Source organism: Hibiscus syriacus, unplaced genomic scaffold, assembly GCF_006381635.1.
Source record: "Hibiscus syriacus cultivar Baekdansim isolate YM2019G1 unplaced genomic scaffold, ASM638163v2 tig00110213_pilon, whole genome shotgun sequence".
Classification (NCBI taxonomy): domain Eukaryota; kingdom Viridiplantae; phylum Streptophyta; class Magnoliopsida; order Malvales; family Malvaceae; genus Hibiscus; species Hibiscus syriacus.
In genome coordinates this window covers 74,415-93,420 of record NW_024062630.1, presented here as the reverse complement: position 1 = coordinate 93,420, position 19,006 = coordinate 74,415, and the positions used below count along the sequence as shown (strand labels likewise).

Genomic DNA, 19,006 nt, shown 5'->3' with positions numbered 1-19,006 from the left:
TTTGGGGCTGATAAATTATTATTGTTTGAAGGTACAAGAGACTCTCTAGATCGTTCGACAGCTCGACCCAGCTCTTCTAGATCAGTTAAACCACGTATGCCAGTATTCACCCGTTCGAAAACTGTAGCAGAGCGTGGTGAAACCAGCAATCAGTAGATCTACTATTTGAACCTATATCGAGGTGTGTTCCCTAATTATTACTGAACTGTTTTATTGGTTTAATATGAGGTACACTGAGTTCTTGGTTACTGTTTTATTGATGCACCAATTTAATGTGATGATTTATGGAAATTGTGACACGGTGCAATTGAACTTTTGGATTGAATTACAATAGTATAGCTCTGATCAAGCTAATAAATATAATGGGCCTAATGTGACTCTTGGGGCCCCAAGATACATTAGGTTGGCTTCCCTTGCTGTGTGCTTAGGGTAAGCTATATGGACTTGGACTTACGGGCCTAAGGATACAAGCTCTAAAGCTTATCCTTAGGTTGGCTTTCTTTGTGCTGTGTGCTTAAAGTAAGCTATATGGAAAATAGTTTTGGGAACTACTGATGGTGTACAAGAAAAGGGTTTAAACTATGATTTTCAAAAGTTAAACTCTTTTATGAATTTATGAGATTTACTGGACTATGATTTGTTTAATGTACCTATTGTGATTTTAAGGTAATATTGGGACACACTGAGCCTAGCTCACTTTTCGAAAATGTTTTCCCCCTTTCAGATACTGTTGGTTAGATACATCGGTTCGAGCACTTGGAGGATCAACATATCTCTTGAAGTATATTTGATTGTAATGTTTTTATCATTCAGGTTGACTTTATTTTGGTGACATTAACCTTATTTTAAAGTATTAGATTTTATAGTGATTACACTTTTGCTATTAATATTCGGTTTATCGTGATTTTGATTTTTAAGACATGTTTTAAATTAATTTTTACTTATTGGTATTATATTTATGAGTTGGGTTTTGATAGTATAATATCATGTCATTTATAATGTGATTTTACAATGATTGAATAACGGTTTCAGAAAATGTCTTTAAGAATCATATATGTGATCCACTAGACTTAGTCGAAACGCATAGGCTGGGTCTAGGGGGTTACATTTATTGGTATCAGAGCTTTTGGTTTTTAACCCTCGGACTGTGTATGAGTCCATATTGAAAATACGGTTTTGAAATATTTTACAAAACAAGTTACAAAGGCCATGTCACAAAATTATTAAGATTTTTAAATTGTGTTCGAGACTCCAAGTGTTTATCTAACCCTAAGTTTTATCTTCTGTAGTAAACTTGAGATCCATCAAAATGAGTGCTAGATGTGGTCGTTGAACTAGCCGTGGACGAGGTCGAGTGGCTAGATTTACAGATCCGATTGATGAGATACGAGTAGATCCCCCACCTCCGATAGGTGATCCTGCTCCTACGACCCCAACGAATCTGCCTCTTGCCGCTGGTATTGGCATGACTACACCGATCATAGGAGCGACCGATATTGAGTCAGAGTCTACCGGAGTTGTTTTGGATGAGAATTTTGGTAGTCAATTTCTGCAGTTGATACATGGAGCAGTCAGAGCTACTGGTGTTGTATCAGAGGTTCCTATTTCGCAGACTTTGATTTCCAATGGAGTTAGAACTTTTGGGGGACAGATTGGTGGAGCTCCTACTGAAGCTGAGGATTGGCTCCAGGATACAGAGAGACGCATGAATCAGTTGGGTTTAGACTCAACTAAGAGATATTAGGGTGCTGTGGCGATGTTAGATAGCAATGCCTACACTTGGTGGGAATCAGTGACCAGTAGTGTTCCTACCGATCGTTTGACCTGGAATTTCTTTAAGGATCGCTTTCGGAGCCGTTTTCTGGGAGAGCGCTACTTAGCTCAGAGACATCAGTAGTTTCAAGACCTGGTTTAGGGAGACATGACTGTTTCTGAGTATGATATCGAGTTCTTGAAGTTGCTGAGGTATGGATTCAGTATGGTACCTACTGAGAGAGATCGATGTCATAAATTTGCCCTTGGACTCAGATACGAGCTGCGTAGGTAAGTTGTAACCCATCAGGATGAGATATTTGATGTGCTGGTGGGAAGAGCCAAAGATGCTGAAGAGGTTGAGGTTTTAGCTTCTAGTAGAGAGCGTGTTGAACAGGAACGATCTAAGAAATTTTCAGGCTCGATGGAGTCATCAGCACAGTCCGGAAAAAGGACTCGTACTTCAGTCCCTCAAAGAAGCAATACACGTTTCAGGCCTGCAGCATCCTCACCGTTAGTTGGCAGTCGAGGAGGTTCCTCGTCGTATTATCATGGGTTCCTCTGTGAGTTTTGTGGTAAACAACACATAGGAGAGTGTCGTAAGAAGATGGGTCTTTGCTATCAGTGTGGATCTAGTGGTCATTTTCGGAGGGATTGTCCTCAGCTAGCTTCGTTTGAGCAGACCGCTACCCAGACTCCTGTACGTTATCAGACTACAGTACAGACTCCAATTAGAGATCGTAGCCAAGTAAAGGCTCGTGGTTCAGCATCCAGGACTGACAGTAGAGCCCGACCTCAGCAAAATAGAGGGCTAACAGTTTCTGAGGCTAGACAGCCAGCTTTGGTTTATGCTACTAGACGTCAGGATGACAGAGATGAGCCGTAGGTTATTGCAGGTACATTTACTATTTATTCTATCCCATACTTTGCATTACTGGACAATGGCTCCACTCACTCCTATGTATCGAGCTCGGTATCTCGAAACCTTCAGATTCCGATCGAGAACACTGAAAATAATGTTACGGTTACGAGTCCAGTAGGACAAGCGGTATTAGTGAATAAAGTATTTCGGCGTTGTCCTCTCGAGGTTCAGGGAGAAATTTTTCTCACTGATCTTATGGAGCTTCCTTTAGAGGAGTTCGATCTAATTCTTGGGATGGATTGGTTGAATAAACACAAGGTAAATCTGGATTGCGAATACAAGCGGGCTACTCTAAAGACTTCAGATGGTCGGACTGTTATGTTAATTGGTGAACGGCGTGACTATCTCTCCAATATAGTTTCAGCGATGGAAATTGATCGTATGATCCGGAAGGGATATGAGACTCTCATTGCTTGTATTTTGAACACTAAAGGTTCATTGTCCACGATCGAAGAGATCCGTACAGTTAGCGAGTTTCCTGATGTCTTTCCAGAGGAGTTGTCTAGTTTACCTCCTGATAGAGAGGTAGAGTTCGAGATAAAGACTTATCCGGGATCTACACCTATTTTTATGGCACCTTATCGTATGGCTCAAAAAGAACTTAAGGAGTTGAAGGTCCAATTGCAAGAATTATTCGATCGAGGATTTATTCGGCATAGTACTTCACCATGGGGAGCTCCGGTTCTGTTCGTGAAAAAGAATGATGGGTCGCTAAGATTATGTATTGACTATCGGAAGTTGAACCAGATGACGGTCAAGAATAAATATCCACTACCCAGGATTGATGACTTATTTGATCAGTTGCGAGGAGCTATTGTATTCTCTAAGATTGATCTTCGTTCGGGGTTTTATCAATTGAAAGTTAAAGGATATTATGTTGCAAAGACAGCCATTCGCACTAGATATGGTCATTATGAATTCTTAGTGATGCCTTTTGGTTTGACGAATGCTCCTGCAGCTTTCATGGATTTTATGAATCGGGTGTTCCGACCATATTTGGATCAATTTGTGGTGGTCTTTATTGATGATATTCTAATATCTTCTCGTACTGAGGCAGAGCATGACGAGCATTTGAAGATCGTTCTGCGGACTTTGAGAGAGCATCGTCTATATGCCAAACTAAGCAAGTGTGAGTTTTGGCTTCAAGAAGTGTCGTTTTTGGGGCATATTATTTCTGCGCGATGTATTCAGGTCGATCCAAGCAAGATCGAGGCTATTGTGAATTGGAAACGACCCAAGAATATCTCTGAGATTCGCAGTTTCTTGGGCTTGGCTGGTTATTATCGACTTTTGTTGAGGGCTTCTCGATCATTGCTTCTCCGGCTATTGTGAATTGGAAACGACCCAGAATATCTCTGAGATTCGCAGTTTCTTGGGCTTGGCTGGTTATTATCGACTTTTGTTGAGGGCTTCTCGATCATTGCTTCTCCTTTGACAAAGTTGTTAAGGAAGAATGTGCCGTTTGACTGAGGTGAGGCACAACAAGATAGCTTTGAGAAATTAAATGCGGTATTGACTCAAGCACCAATGTTGATTCAACCAGAGTCCGGGAAGGATTTTATAGTGTATAGTGATGCGTCACACTCAGGACTCGGCTGTGATTTAATGCAGGAAAGTAAGGTGGTGGCTTATGCATCCCGTCAGCTGCGACCGTATGAGTGTAATTATCCTACTCACGATTTGGAGTTGGCATCAGTAATCTTTACCTTGAAGATTTAGAGACACTGTCTTTATGGAGAGAAGTGTTACATTTTCACGGATCATAAGAGCTTAAAGTATCTTCTGACCCAGAAGGAGCTTAATTTGAGATAGCGACGCTGGCTAGAGCTTCTAAAGGATTATGATTGCGTGATTGATTATCACCCTGGTAAAGCTAACATTGTAGTGGATGCTTTGAGTCGAAAGGCGGTAACAGAGTTGAGATCTTTAATGGCCAGGATGAATTTATATGACGATGGCACTCTGTTAGCAGAATTACAAGTTAAGCCGACCTTGGTTGATGAGATCAAAGCTAAGCAGCCCCTTGATAGCTCCTTGCTTTCTATCTTTGAGCAAGTAGAGCAAGGGACAAGCTCATATTACGCCCTTGATCAGGATGAAGTTTTATGCTTTAAAAGTCGGTATTGTGTGCCTGATGATGCTGAGTTGAGGCAGACTATCCTTACGGAGGCTCATAGTAGTCCATATGCTATGCACCCCGGTGGAGATACGATGTATCGGAATTTGAGAGAGAGGTATCATTGGGTCGGCATGAAGAAGGACATCTCGAATTTTGTGGCGAGGTGTTTGACTTGTTAGCAAGTTAAGGCGGAACATCAACATCCATCAGGTTTGTTACAACCTATCAAGATTCCTGAATGGAAATGGGAGCGTATTACTATGGATTTTGTCATTGGTTTACCTATGACTCATTCGAAAAAGGACTCAATTTGGGTGATTGTTGACAGACTTACAAAGTCAGCTCACTTCATTCATGTACGGGTAAATTATACGTTGGACAAGTTGGCGAGGTTGTATATTTCAGAGATTGTTAGATTGCATGGTGTTCCGTTATCTATCATTTCAGATCGAGATCTGAGATTTACTTCAAGATTTTGGAAGGCGCTTCATACGGCTTTGGGTACGAGATTGGATTATAGTACTTCCTTCCACCCACAAACTGATGGTCAATCTGAGAGAGTAATTCAGATTCTGGAGGATATGTTACGGGGTTGTGTAATTGATTTTCATGGTAGCTGAAAGAACTTTTTGCCTTTGGCTGAATTCGCTTATAATAACAGTTACCAGACCAGCATTCGTATGTCACCCTATGAAGCACTCTATGGGCGTAGTTGTCGCACCCCGATTTGTTGGACTGAGTTGCGTGATAGGAAGACTTTGGGACCTGAGTTAGTGCGGGAGACGGAAGACACAGTCAGATTGATCCGTGACCGTCTGAAAGAGGCATTTGATAGGCAGAAATCTTATGCAGATCAAAGGAGGAAGGATATACAGTTTGACGTTGAAGATCAGGTTTTTCTCAAGGTATCTCCATGGAAGAAAATATTGAGATTTGGACGTAAAGGTAAACTGAGTCCGCGATTTATTGGGCCGTATCGTATTCTGAAGAAAGTTAGACATGTTGCTTATCAGCTTGAGTTGCCTTCCCATCTTAGTCGTATTCATGATGTTTTTCATGTGTCTATGTTAAGGCGATACCGTCCAGATCCAGATCACATCATTCAAGTTGATGAGGTAGAGCTGAGACCTGATTTGTCATATGAGGAGGAGCCCATCCAGATCTTAGAAAGAGATGAGCGAATTCTTCGGAATAGGCGTATTGCAATGGTCAAAGTTCAATGGATTAATCGAGGCCCCTCAGAAGCTACTTGGGAGATATTGGAGTCAATGGAGGCTCAGTTTCCTCAACTATTCTCATAAAGTAAATTTCGAGGACGAAATTTCTTATAGAGGGGGAGAATTGTAACAACCCGGATATTTTCAAAATAATATTTAATTGAAATTGGTGGTTTTAATTGTAAAAATCGATAAATTGTGGGGACTAAATTAAAAGATTTTAAAACTTGGAGCTTGTTTTAGAGTTAAAGAAAATTCAGGAACCAAGCCCTGAATTTACCCAATGAAGTTAGGTATGTTATGATATAAACGTGGTTTTCTGTTTCAAAACAGAAAACCACACCTCAATTGCTCTCAAATTTCCTTCCCCCTACGCCGGTTTTCGACTTAGATCCCGACGCCGTTCGAATTCCGATCGTCGTTTTGAAACCACTGTTGTGTTCATCATCGAGCGAGAAACAAACCCTTCAAATTAATTGAAGCGAAACGCTGCCAAACATCGGTAATTTTCAGTCAAAGTCTCGACGTTTTTGTTAGCTATATCGCCGGGAAAATCTTAAATTCACCGCCGATCGTTGCTCCGTTTATGACACCTCCTGCACCGTTGTGTTCCTTGTGTCGTTGCGAGTCCGCCGGTATCAACCTTGTTCGTCGTCGACGGCGGCACGTGAGGAGGTGGAGCAGTCAAAGATTCGGCCGAGTTGAAATCGAGCTCTCCGCCGTTCAAAAATTTGAACTGATCGTTGTAAGTATCTCGAAATCGCTCAAAATAATTTTTGGAAATTTTTAAGTAATTTTTAGACCCCCGGAGGCGGTCTCACGCGCCACACGCGCCGCCGCATGGAGAGTGAGCAGCTGGAAAACCAGTTTGACCGGTTTCGACCGGTTCGAACCGGTCTGATCGATTTGAACCGGTCTGACCCGACCGGCCTGACCCGACCGTTGACCGTTGACTTCCTTTGACCAAAACTTAAAATGGCTTTGACCGACCATTAAACGACCGTTAATCTTTTTCGAGTATACCTATTCTGATAGTTTTCGACGTCCCGAACCCGTTTCCGAAGTCCGTTTCATCAAATTCGAACCCGAAGGCCTCCAAATCGACTGTCAAAGTGGTTGACTTTGACTTTGACCAAGAATTTAAATTTTCGAAAAGTCATACTTTATGTTTTTCGACGTTCTAATTCCGATTCTGCAATCCGTTTGGCCAAATTCAAACCCGAAACCCTCCAAATTGATAGTCAAACCCTGAAAATGCTTATATACTTAAGAATTTTAGCTTTGAACAATTAAGTAGGATTTTAGGGCTGATAAATTATTATTGTTTGAAGGTACAAGAGACTCTCCAGATCGTTCGACAGCTCGACCCAACTCCTCTAGATCAATTAAACCACGTATGCCAGTATTCACCCGTTCGAAAACTGTAGCAGAGCGTGGTGAAACCAGGTATCAGTAGATCTACTATTTGAACTATTATCGAGGTGTGTTCCCTAATTATTACTGAACGTTTTATTGGTTTTAATATGAGGTACACTGAGTTCTTTGGTACTGTTTTGATGCACCAATTTAATGATGATTTATGGAAATTGTGACACGGTGCAATTGAACTTTTGGATTGAATTACAATAGTATAGCTCTGATCAAGCTAATAAACAGAATGGGCCTAATGTGACTCTTGGGGCCCCAAGATACATTAGGTTGGCTTCCCTTGCTGTGTGCTTAGGGTAAGCTATATGGACTTGGACTTACGGGCCTAAGGATACAAGCTCTAAAGCTTATCCTTAGGTTGGTTTTCTTTGTGTTGTGTGCTTAAAGTAAGCTATATGGAAAATAGTTTGGGACTACTGATGGTGTACAAGAAAAGGGTTTAAACTATGATTTTCAAAAGTTAAACTCTTTTATGAATTTATGAGATTTACTGGATTATGATTGTTTAATGTACCTATTGTGATTTTAAGGTAATATTGGGACACTGAGCCTAGCTCACCTTTCGAAAATGTTTTTCCCCTTTCAGATACTGTTGGTTAGATACATCGGTTCGAGCACTTGGAGGATCAATATCTCTTGAAGTATATTTGATTGTAATGTTTTATCATTCAGGTTGACTTATTTTGGTGACATAGACCTTATTTTAAAGTATTGGATTTTATAGTGATTACACTTTGCTATTAATATTCGGTTTATCGTGATTTTGATTTTTAAGACATGTTTTAAATTAATTTTGTACTTTGGTATTATATTATGAGTTGGGTTTTGATAGTATAATATCATGTCATTTATAATGTGATTTTACAATGATTGAATAACGGTTTCAGAAAATGTCTTTAAGAATCATGTATGTGATCCACTAGACTTAATCGAAACGCATAGACCGGGTCTAGGGGGTTACACACACGCAGAATTATAGATTCTTTATTAATCAAAGATTTGGATATTTTATGCATTGATGAATGAGATTTGATGATTCTTTTAATCGTTTACATTATTATCCGGTATGCTCAATTATTCATTTCAGAGCTAATAAGGCGAAAGGTGGAAAAATATCGATCTATTATAGGTGTTTTTAAGCATTTTAAACATTACAAGCCAAATATATATTTTTATTTGAAAGGATCTATCTAGTTTGAGTCAAAATTTATCATTTTGGCCTTAGAGCCTGAAACAATGACATTTTCGAGTATTAACACTTAACCTCGAATGCTTGATATGTCACTCACGACTACAACCCATAAAGGCTCTAGTATCGTCCTAGAATCCTCTCAACATAGCACAAGGGCATAAGAAGATGGTTAAACATGCTTATAACATTATGAATTTGATATTAAATCAGCAAGAACACTCTATGCTATTATCCCTCGAGGCCTCAAACTATCTAATACAAACAGCATCTCAAAGTTGGCGGTGCACTCGAGGCCTCGAATGTTCAATCATTGCGGGTTTTCTATGCTTAAAGAAATGGGTAAATCACCCTCCAAAGTCCCCCAACTTTCAAGTTTTCGATAAAACTCACATTTAGTTTTTTTGGCCTCGAAACCTAACCTATTGAGCCAAATCTTGGTCCCCAAATCAACTGAATCTCATACTATTATAGCTTAAAGTTAAGGTAATTATATGAACATTAACACCAAGTTTGTGAGTCGTTGCATCCTATTTTCAAGTCATGTATATATTTATCTACTCGGTTATCATATAACTCGATCTCTTTAATTTCTGTTACAAAAGTTTTTTCTAAAAAAATATAAAATTAGAAAATGGTTGACATTATAAAAAATGGAATATGAGGAAATAACAGTGAAAAGAAAGAAATAAATAAATTTTTAAACGATTAATATTATAAAAAATAATTTTAGTCGAAGAAAAATGAGGAGGCGATAGGGATAAAAAAAAACAAAGGAATTGCCCACGATGACAAAATAACATTTGCAACAATGGTTCTAATAGATGAAAAATTTTAAAATTGAAACAATGGGATCACCAATCACATGATTCATATCCAAACATAAAGATAATTATTATTTTTACATGAATCATATACGTATTTTATCTATCCAATTTATCAATTTCAATAAAAGACTAATTTCGATGTAAAATTACAAGGATAAAAAAAAAAAATTGATAAACTTATAAATGATTTTGATATCAAATTAAAATTTAATCTATCCTTAATTATATTATATTTTGTTTTGTTTTGATATAAAATTAAAGTTTAATCTATCAAATTAAAATTTGATTCATGACGAAATGATTTTACTTGACTCGATAACATTGATTACAGATTAAAATGAGCCATTGGGTTTCTTGTAGAACAATGGGCTGTAAAATTAATATTTTGGGTTGGATTATTATGTAACCCAACCAAAAGCCCTAAATCCAACGCCAATTTGATCTCTAAAAAAACCCTAACATCTGATATTTTTCCATCTATAAAAAAAATTGTTTCCTTAGGCCTCTTTGATCTCCGCATCTCCCACTGAAAGAAGCACTCTTCGGTTCTCGGTCGGCACTCCCTCTTCAGTTCTTTCTATATCTTATCAGAGTTTTTTTTTAATCTTTTAATTTTTTAACTAATTTTCCTCTCGAGACTCACTTCGAATCTCTCTTTCTTCAAAACCATTCTTATTATATAACTCAGTTGTTGTTTGCGCAGGTATGGCGACAGCCGTGGCAGCCACCGAGGTCCCCAGAGACCCAACTCAACCCTCCAACGAAGTCAAGCTTTTCAATCGCTGGTCTTTTGAGGATGTTCAGGTTTCTCCTTATATTTCCCTTTTGTACGCATGGATCTGTTTTTACTTCTTATATGAAATATCTCATTTAATCTTAATGTTGTTCTTTTTAGTCGTCTTTACATTTTTGTTACTATTATGTAAGTCTATCTGCAAAATTTCGTATGGTAACAGGATTTAGATTCAGTGTGGAATAGTCATGTTTTATCATTTTATAAATGGAGTTGAATTTATGCTTTGAAATTATCTATCCATTTATAGATTCATACTGATTTGATTGAATATGAAATGCTTGTTTCCTTTAGCTGCTGTCCCCTTCTATCTATAATTTGAGCCGACTTGTTTGTTCTCTTTGCTGCTTATTCTATTTCATAGTTACATTTTATGTTCTTTTATGAATTTGTCTTTATTTCTAGTGTCCTATTGTGGCTTGGGTTAATTTGATAAGATTTGAATTGTTAGATCATCGTTCCAAGCCTTTATATGGACCAGAGTTTACGAATTATGGTTTGAGTTAGGGTTTATGATTATGGTCAATGAATTTGGGCTTTAGAATTAGGGTTAATGACTAGAACTCTTGATTGTAAAGAATTTGGTTCCTGAATTTTTGTTCCTTGGAAAATTGTAATTCTTGGTTGACATGGTCCTTGACCGGAATGATTATCGATTTAGGTTACTGATATTTCTTTGAGTGACTACATTGGTGTTCAAGCTTCCAAGCATGCAACCTATGTGCCACACACTGCTGGTAGGTACTCAGTGAAACGTTTCCGAAAGGCCCAATGCCCGATTGTTGAGGCTGACAAACTCACTGATGATGCACGGCCGTAACAACGGGAAAAAAACTTATGGCCACTAGGATTGTGAAGCATGCCTTGGAAATTATTATCTCCTGACTGATCAAAACCCAATTCAAGTCATTGTTGATGCTGTAATCAACAGGTAGCCTAGACGAAGTCTTAAGCTTAAATACATCTGTTGATTTTGGGATCTTTATTGTAATGAATTTTAATAAGCTTTGTTACATTTCTTTGATTGGTTAACAGTGGACCTCGTGAAGATGCTACACGTATTGGTTCTGCTGGTGTTGTAAGGCGTCAGGCTGTTGATTTTCCCCTTCGTCGTGTGAATCAGGCCATCTATCTATTGACCACGGGTGCCCGTGAATCAGCATTCAGAAACATCAAAACCATTGCAGAGTGTTTGGCTGATGAGCTTATTAATGCTGCAAAGGGATCATCAAACAGGTAAATTACTTGCAAAATTGCTCAAATAGATTGGATCATTGTCCGTCCATTTCTGTTGATATATACTTGATTGTGCAGCTATGCCATCAAGAAGAAGGACGAAATCGAGAGGGTAGCAAAGGCCAACCGTTGATGAATTACACCGTGGCCGTGGGGAAACTTGATTATTTTAATCGCTACTTTATAGGCTATCCTTTTTTTGTTTTCTAAACATGCAATAATGTTTTGTTTGCTAAGTGGACTTGTTAGTACTTTTGTTTTTCGTGAGCTTCAGTAGCTTATTTATGTGAAAGAGTTTGCTGATTGTGATTTAATTAAATTGTTTTGTTTATAAAATGGTAAAATATTATAAAAATAACCTCATTAAAACAATAATTGTTCACTTGTGTACTAATAAAAAAAACTTAATAATAGAATCTCAATTATTTATGCTAATTAAAGAACATGATTTTGGTGGATGAGTCTTCAAGTGTGGTTTTTACATGTATAAGGATTTGAACTTGAGATCTGCTTAAATAATATGAAAATGTTTACCATTTAAATCAACTCTATGGTAGAAGTATGGTATGATTGATTAATAATGACAATTAATTTAGTCAACATGTGGAATTGATACGCTTTATCCTAATTTTTTTTTTTATATATAAAGAACATTGACACACTTGCAAGATGCTTGATTTATTTTTTGTATTTAAGAAGGCTTTATAGCAAAACAAAAACTTACTTATGCAGTAATTAAGTTAATTATTGATCCTTAATTTCCCATTGAATTTCGATACAAGCAACTTTCACAAATTAAAAATTTCATCCAACAAGTAATGACCTACTAATGATGGTGAAATCCTTCCCACGTGTTTTTATTATGATGGTTACATATAATAAAAAAATAAACATAAGGTATACTATATGAAATCTCAGTTTTAGTACCTTATCATGTTACATTTGATGTTTATATTTATATATATTTTATTTTATTTTATTAATATTAATATTGTTTCGTTAATCGGTTAATTCAGATTAGACACTTCAAAAAACTCATTATAAGATAATCGTCTCAACTTTACATGTTTTATTCACTTCGTTAATATTCAAACTTTAAATCTTATCTTTAAAATATAATATTTTAGTAATTAATAACTTTCTCTAATTTTATTAATAGTTACCATTAACTGGTGATGTAAAATATTTTATAATCATGTAATTAAAGTCATGTGCGAAGTTAGGAGGGCATGCAAGGATATTGGCCTATTATTCATGATAAAAATGACAGTGTAGTTCCTTAATTTTAAAGTTTAAGATAACACGATGATAAATTATATTTATTTTTTAATAAATAAATTTTCAATTTTTTAAAAAAAATAAATGTTCAAACAATGTTAAATTATTTGAGCTTGGAGAATTTATAGTTTTCTTTATTTCTCTTACTAGAGTTAGTGTAAAACTCAATCAAATACATTAGTAATAAAAATTTATATGTCAATGGTTAAAAAATTAAATATATTACTTGTATCATATCTTTAGGAATTAAATATAATTTATAAATAAAAAAGTATACATTAATATTAAAATTATATAACAAATATATAATAAACAATTAGAAGGAATCAAAAGAGAAGTTTGACAATATAAAAGATATTTAAAATCGGAGTATATTGATTTTTTTAAACTTGTTTAAGAAAAAAGTATAGAGGAGCTAATCTTTAGCGTCGTATCATCTATTTCATCATTATTTTCCTAGATTTTGTTGACTTGTTATTTGTTAGAAAAACTATATTAAAAAATAAAAAATAATCTGACATGGCAATAGTTGATTGGATGGTGTAAGTATCATTTTATAAGATATTTCGCATAGAATTGAATCTCATTAAAAAAAATTTAAAAAAAATTCAGGTAGTGTCGTTTATGGTCGACAGGGAAATCAAGAAACCTTAACAAAACTGAACCATAACAAAAGCGCTTACCCAACAGACAAAAATCCAACAAGAAAAGGTCAGGGTTTCCACTTTCTGATTTTTTTCCTTCAATTTTCCTCCTAATTTCCTTTTTCCCCAAACACAATTGCAATGATAACCGGTTTTCGCCTGGGAGACAGTTTTTTGGCTATTGGGGTTGGTGTCAAGCGATTGGTTTTCTTCAAATGAGAAGTTCGATAAATTAGAAACAAGAAAGAGCTCGACTTTTCTTCTCTAGAGGTTTATGTTCGCGGGAAAATTTACTTTTTTTCCAGCTCACTCTATCTCAGCTTCCACGGTTAGTTCATTTCCCCCTTCTCTGTTTCATCAATATATATATATATATTAGATTTTCTGGAGAATTTTTAGTCTTTAAATGTTAGCTGGGAATTATTGTTTATAAGGATTCCTGGAAAAATTATTCTGAAAAGGAACTTTTAGTTGCATATCTTTCATTAATTATTTTCAGGAACTTTCTTTGTGATTGATTTATCCAGGAGGAATTTATGTAGCTGGTGGGTGGAGTTAAAAAAGGGAGGGCAAATATTCATTGGAGGATCCGAGATTCAAAAGATACTTTATTAGTTCTACATTTTATTTAGATTCGTTTTTTTTTGTATTTAATTGTCAGAAAATAGTTAGATTGCTTGAGTTTGAATGCATATATTGATAAATGGAGTCAAAAGTTCTTCACCTTCAATTCCAAGAGATTTGGTAAAATGTTGTGATTGTGGTCATCCTTCGAGTACTTGGTTTCGGTCTGTGAAACGAAAATACGATGAGTTTGAGACAACAAGCAGGTTTTCTGTTCCAGAGTTGGATCTTGACTCCAATGCCAAAGTCCAAATCGAGAATGAATGTGCTCTTACGGGAGACGGTTAGCAGCCAACAGGCTGCAATACAGGAATTGAATAGAGATTTGGAGAGAGAGAATGCCTCATCATCGGCTGCTACTGAGGCCATGTCGATGATATTGAAGTTGCAGACTGAGAGGCGGAGCTCCAAATGGAGGCACGGCAATTCAAGAATTATGCCGAGGAGAAAATGGCACATGACCAGGAGGCCATAATGATATTGGAGGATCTGTGTTTAAGAGAGAACAGACTATTCAAGCTCTTACATTCGAAGCTCAGGCTTACAAGCATAGGATGTTGAGTTATGGGCTTACAGAGGAAGAGGTCGAAGGTGAGACAGATGGGGAGTTTCAAAACATGGCTGAGAGCTTTGGCGATTCAGATTATTTTCTTCCATATGATTATCCACATCCGAGTGCAATTTGAACGAGAATCCTGGTGATGATGTTGAAGATATTGAGAAATATTCATTTGTTGAGACCCCCCGAGAATACTTGAGAAATCTGGAACAAGGATCTGCCAAATGGAGAGGAATCTGAGCGCAGTCATCTGAGTCAAGGGGATGGATGTTTACCCTGCAACAAAGAATGTTTCAGAGAAGGTAGTTGAACATCTCCTAGGTTACAAAGACATTCAAGGAGGCTTTCAGGTGATAGTTCAAATTCGTTCCTTCCTAAAGAGACCGGTTCAGAATTTATCGGTGATTCTCCCAGGTTTGATAATAGCTTCAAGAAGATGGAGTTCGTTTCAGAAACGGACAAGATTTCCAGCTCAAGAAGAATGGATAATGCTTCAGAAATTGAAGATGATATGAGTGACAGAGTTATACAATTGATTCAATCCATACTGGGATGCCATATGAGGGAACCTCCAAGCCTAAACCTGGACTTGGAGATCGTGATGATTATGGATACGGTCAAAGGGATGCACTTGATCTGCCTGATGTTTGTGATCCCGATATCAAGAAGCTCTACGCGAGGCTTCAGGCCCTTGAGGCTGATAGGGAACAATGAGACAAGCATAATATCGATGCGAACTGAAAACGTACAGTTGGTATTATTGAAGGAAATAGCACACATTTGTGCAAGGAAATGTCACCTGAAAGACAAGTGACTGTGAGGAAGCCATCTATTCTTGAAGCCTTCCATTCATGTCATTCTTCAAGGTAATCCTTGATTGAACAGAAGTTGCTTTTGTATATTTACACCATCTAGCTCAATTATTGACATTCTCATGTCTGACTGTTGAAATAGCTGAATATACTGTCTTAAAGGTGTTTTACAAGATGAGTTGCATGTTTCCGAAAGTAATTGATATTAGAACTGCCTACCTATAGGTAGACTATGCAGAAATGAGTTAAATGTTTAATTACTTTGTTACATGAAGAATATCTGGTTGATATTGTCTATAGGCCATTTCTCACACCTCATCTTTCATTGTATTCTATACTCACTATTCTTTAGTTTCATTCCTCATTTTACTACTAACTATTCTATATTTTGTTTTATTGAATTTTCTTGTCTGGAACCCCTCATTTGAATGTTTGCTCTTAACATTGTCAGAAGCATCATCAATGGAACTGTTCTATGTTTCCCCAATCTGAACAAATAGTTCCACTTAAAATTTATCATCTTTTGATTTTTTTTTTTTTATTTCTTTCAGTGGATTATATCTTTATTTTTCTGGAAGCGGAATCGTCGAAGCAAGTAAGTAGTATACATGTTATGTAAATGGTTACTGTTGGAGTTTCCTAGAGAAATGATTATGCTCGTATTTGACTTTAATCATATATAAAGGTACCTGTATGGATTGTCACCAAACAACATTGGTTTGCTAATGCTTTCTGGACAAGGGACCTCGACTGAGGCAGTGGAGATGCTTTTAAGTACACAAGTGTGAAATGATTATCTCAACATGATGAAGTCCATAATGGTAATGGCGATTGAATAAGTTATCATGTATAGGGCTTGGAGCAGCTTTTGGTATATTGTTCAACGTTCTTTCATTACATTTTTTTATTTTAGTTTTCTCACGATTGAATACATTTTGCCGTGCTTGATCAGCAAACATGAATCTTTTATATTTCAGTTTAAGCTGTGCTTCTATTGCTGGTTCCTGTATATTTCAGATTCTTGTCTGATTTTCGCTTCAATATGCTTTGTTTTTTCTTTCTAATTCCAGCAATGGTTGGTTACGCTGCCGATCTCATTGAAATTCATTTCCATATTCAAGGATGGAAAATTAAATTAATGGTTCAACTACATTCGGAAAAAAATCTTTTATTTTTAATTTTAAATTATTCGAGTATGAATTATTTGAATAATTTAAATTTCGACTTCCATCAATTTTTTTGTATTAATAAAAAAATTCAGAAATTATTGACTAACTTTCGTCTAACTTTTGCATCAATAACTAAAAAGTATTATAATATACGAGAATTGTTGTCAGACTTCCATTAAACTTCCGTGGTAATAAAATGTTCACAATCTTTTTCCTTTTTAAAAAAAAAAAAGTGGATACTTTGTATTGAAGATAACACAAAGTATCAACGTAAGGACCTCGTTAAAAAACCTCCCTACACCTAAATGGAGGAAAAAGAGTACCCTTAAGGTGGAAAAATGTTCACAATCTATATTGTTTTTGCAAACAATAATACCTAGTCATATGAATTTAGATGCCTAAATAATAAATTTAGGTAATCAAGAGTCATATGCATTGGTTTATTTAGTACTAATATTTGATTTAAAATTCATGTAAATTGATTATTTATTTTGATTAATATAGTATTTAGTTTTTCTATTTCATAATGATTAGTTTTCAAAATAAAATTTTATTATAATAATGGTTTTAAAGGTTATTGTCGATTTCCATATGTATCTTCAATAATTATTATTTATGAAATTATCATTCATAAAAAAGATGAAATTCTTTAAAATTTATATAAAGATCATTGTACAGCTCTCGTCATCGTTTAAAGATCACATAATTAAATGGTACTATCATTTAATAATGGATATTAGGAAGGTGTTAATCATATAACTATACTTTTAAACTCCGTCTTTAACTTCGCAAATTAAATTTATTAAAAATCTATTTTTTTAAAGTGATCCGGTTCCTAGATTAAAAAATCATAACACTGTTTTTCTATTTTATTTTAATATTTCATCGATAGATCCGACCAAGTCAAAATTGTTGTCACACTCCTAAGAAGCTATATTTGATTATTGTAGAATAGTTAATCAATATTTAAACATAATCTGATTCATAAAAGAACATGTATTTGCATGTAAGTAAATGTAAATTACATGATCTGATATTATGATCTAGAACAAAATCAATATGTGGAGGTTAATAAACTTGTTTGTGATTAATTATTTCTATACACAAGCTAGAAATGCAACGAAGTTGGAGACATTCCAAGGGCTTGATCATCACCATCAAACAAATTATCCCATTTACTCATCTTCTTCAGATTCATCATCCTCTATCTGAGATGTCAATGTCGATGACGGCTTGTTCGTCGGGTCCTTGCCGGTAAGACGTTGCACGACGTTCATGAACTCCTCGGGTATTACGTGGATAATCTTCGGTGACCTGAGATAGACTACAACGGGTTTAATAGCCTTAGAAATTCGATTCAGATTATTGTGTGATGATTTCTTGAACGTCGTCGTGGATGAAGAGCTGCCGCCTACTCTTAAAGCTGAAGGCCTTGGACCTTGCAATTTCTTCCTCTAATGGAGTTGTTCTTGATTTCACGACTTTCACTATCCATTAGAAAAACTATGATTTTTTTTTTGGAGACTGAAGTGAGGTTTTAAGCTTTGAACTCGAGCTTACTGACCAACCATGTGTGTATATATATACATATACTGCAGGAAGTAAGAAGAGTCAATGTCTGCTTGGCTAGCAGAAAATGCGAAAAAAAGGAAACTGGGTCTGGGTTTTGAATATATCTTTGTTGTGTTTTTGGTAGAATCTGCCGGCGGATGGATCGGTTTGATTTGGAACAATCAATTGCAAGAGGAATTAGGAAATTCAGTCAAGACAAAGTCAAATCACCTTTTTCTTTCTATTTTTGCAGCCAATCCTAAATTCCAATAATGTCAAACCAGCTTTTTTTTATATATAAATAAATGAAAAAAAAAATTGTCAACCAACTCTCCTTTGCCATTAACTAGAGTCTTGACCTTCTGGTCCGGAAAATTAAAATTAATTAGTAAGACAATAAAGGGAGCGGTGTACTAACACTGACACGATGGGCTAATTTTTTTAAAAAATAAAATTAAAAGTTTAAATCTTAATATTATAAATTGAGTATTAAAATCATTTTTACTACATGTTTTAATTAGTTAATCAATGAGTCATGTTAATGATATATAAAAATATTATATAATGTATATTTGTATACCTATACAATATATTAAATGTTTAATTGAATTGGTGTTACCAATCGATTGAATCTCAATAAAATCGTGAAGTTCAAAACTTTTATTTTGTATGATTGTGATTATTATTATAGTAATATTTTTATTTTTTATATAATTATTTAAAGATGAGACTGCCACGCTCGACAAATCGTTGATCAATAACGATGAGAATCATTAATTTAATTAATAAAATTTTAAATTTTAAAAAAACACTACTCTTATAATTATAAATTAATTAAAAATCTAAAGAAAATTATTAAAATAAAATATTAATTATTATTTTCTAT

General features: G+C 35.5%; 2 pseudogenes; both read left to right on the top strand.

Annotated features, from left to right (window-relative positions):
* Positions 1–9,955: 9,955 nt before the first annotated feature.
* On the top strand, positions 9,956–11,744 carry LOC120113951 (annotated as a pseudogene).
* A 1,689-nt stretch (positions 11,745–13,433) lies between these two features.
* Positions 13,434–16,334, top strand: LOC120113961 (annotated as a pseudogene).
* Positions 16,335–19,006: the final 2,672 nt, after the last annotated feature.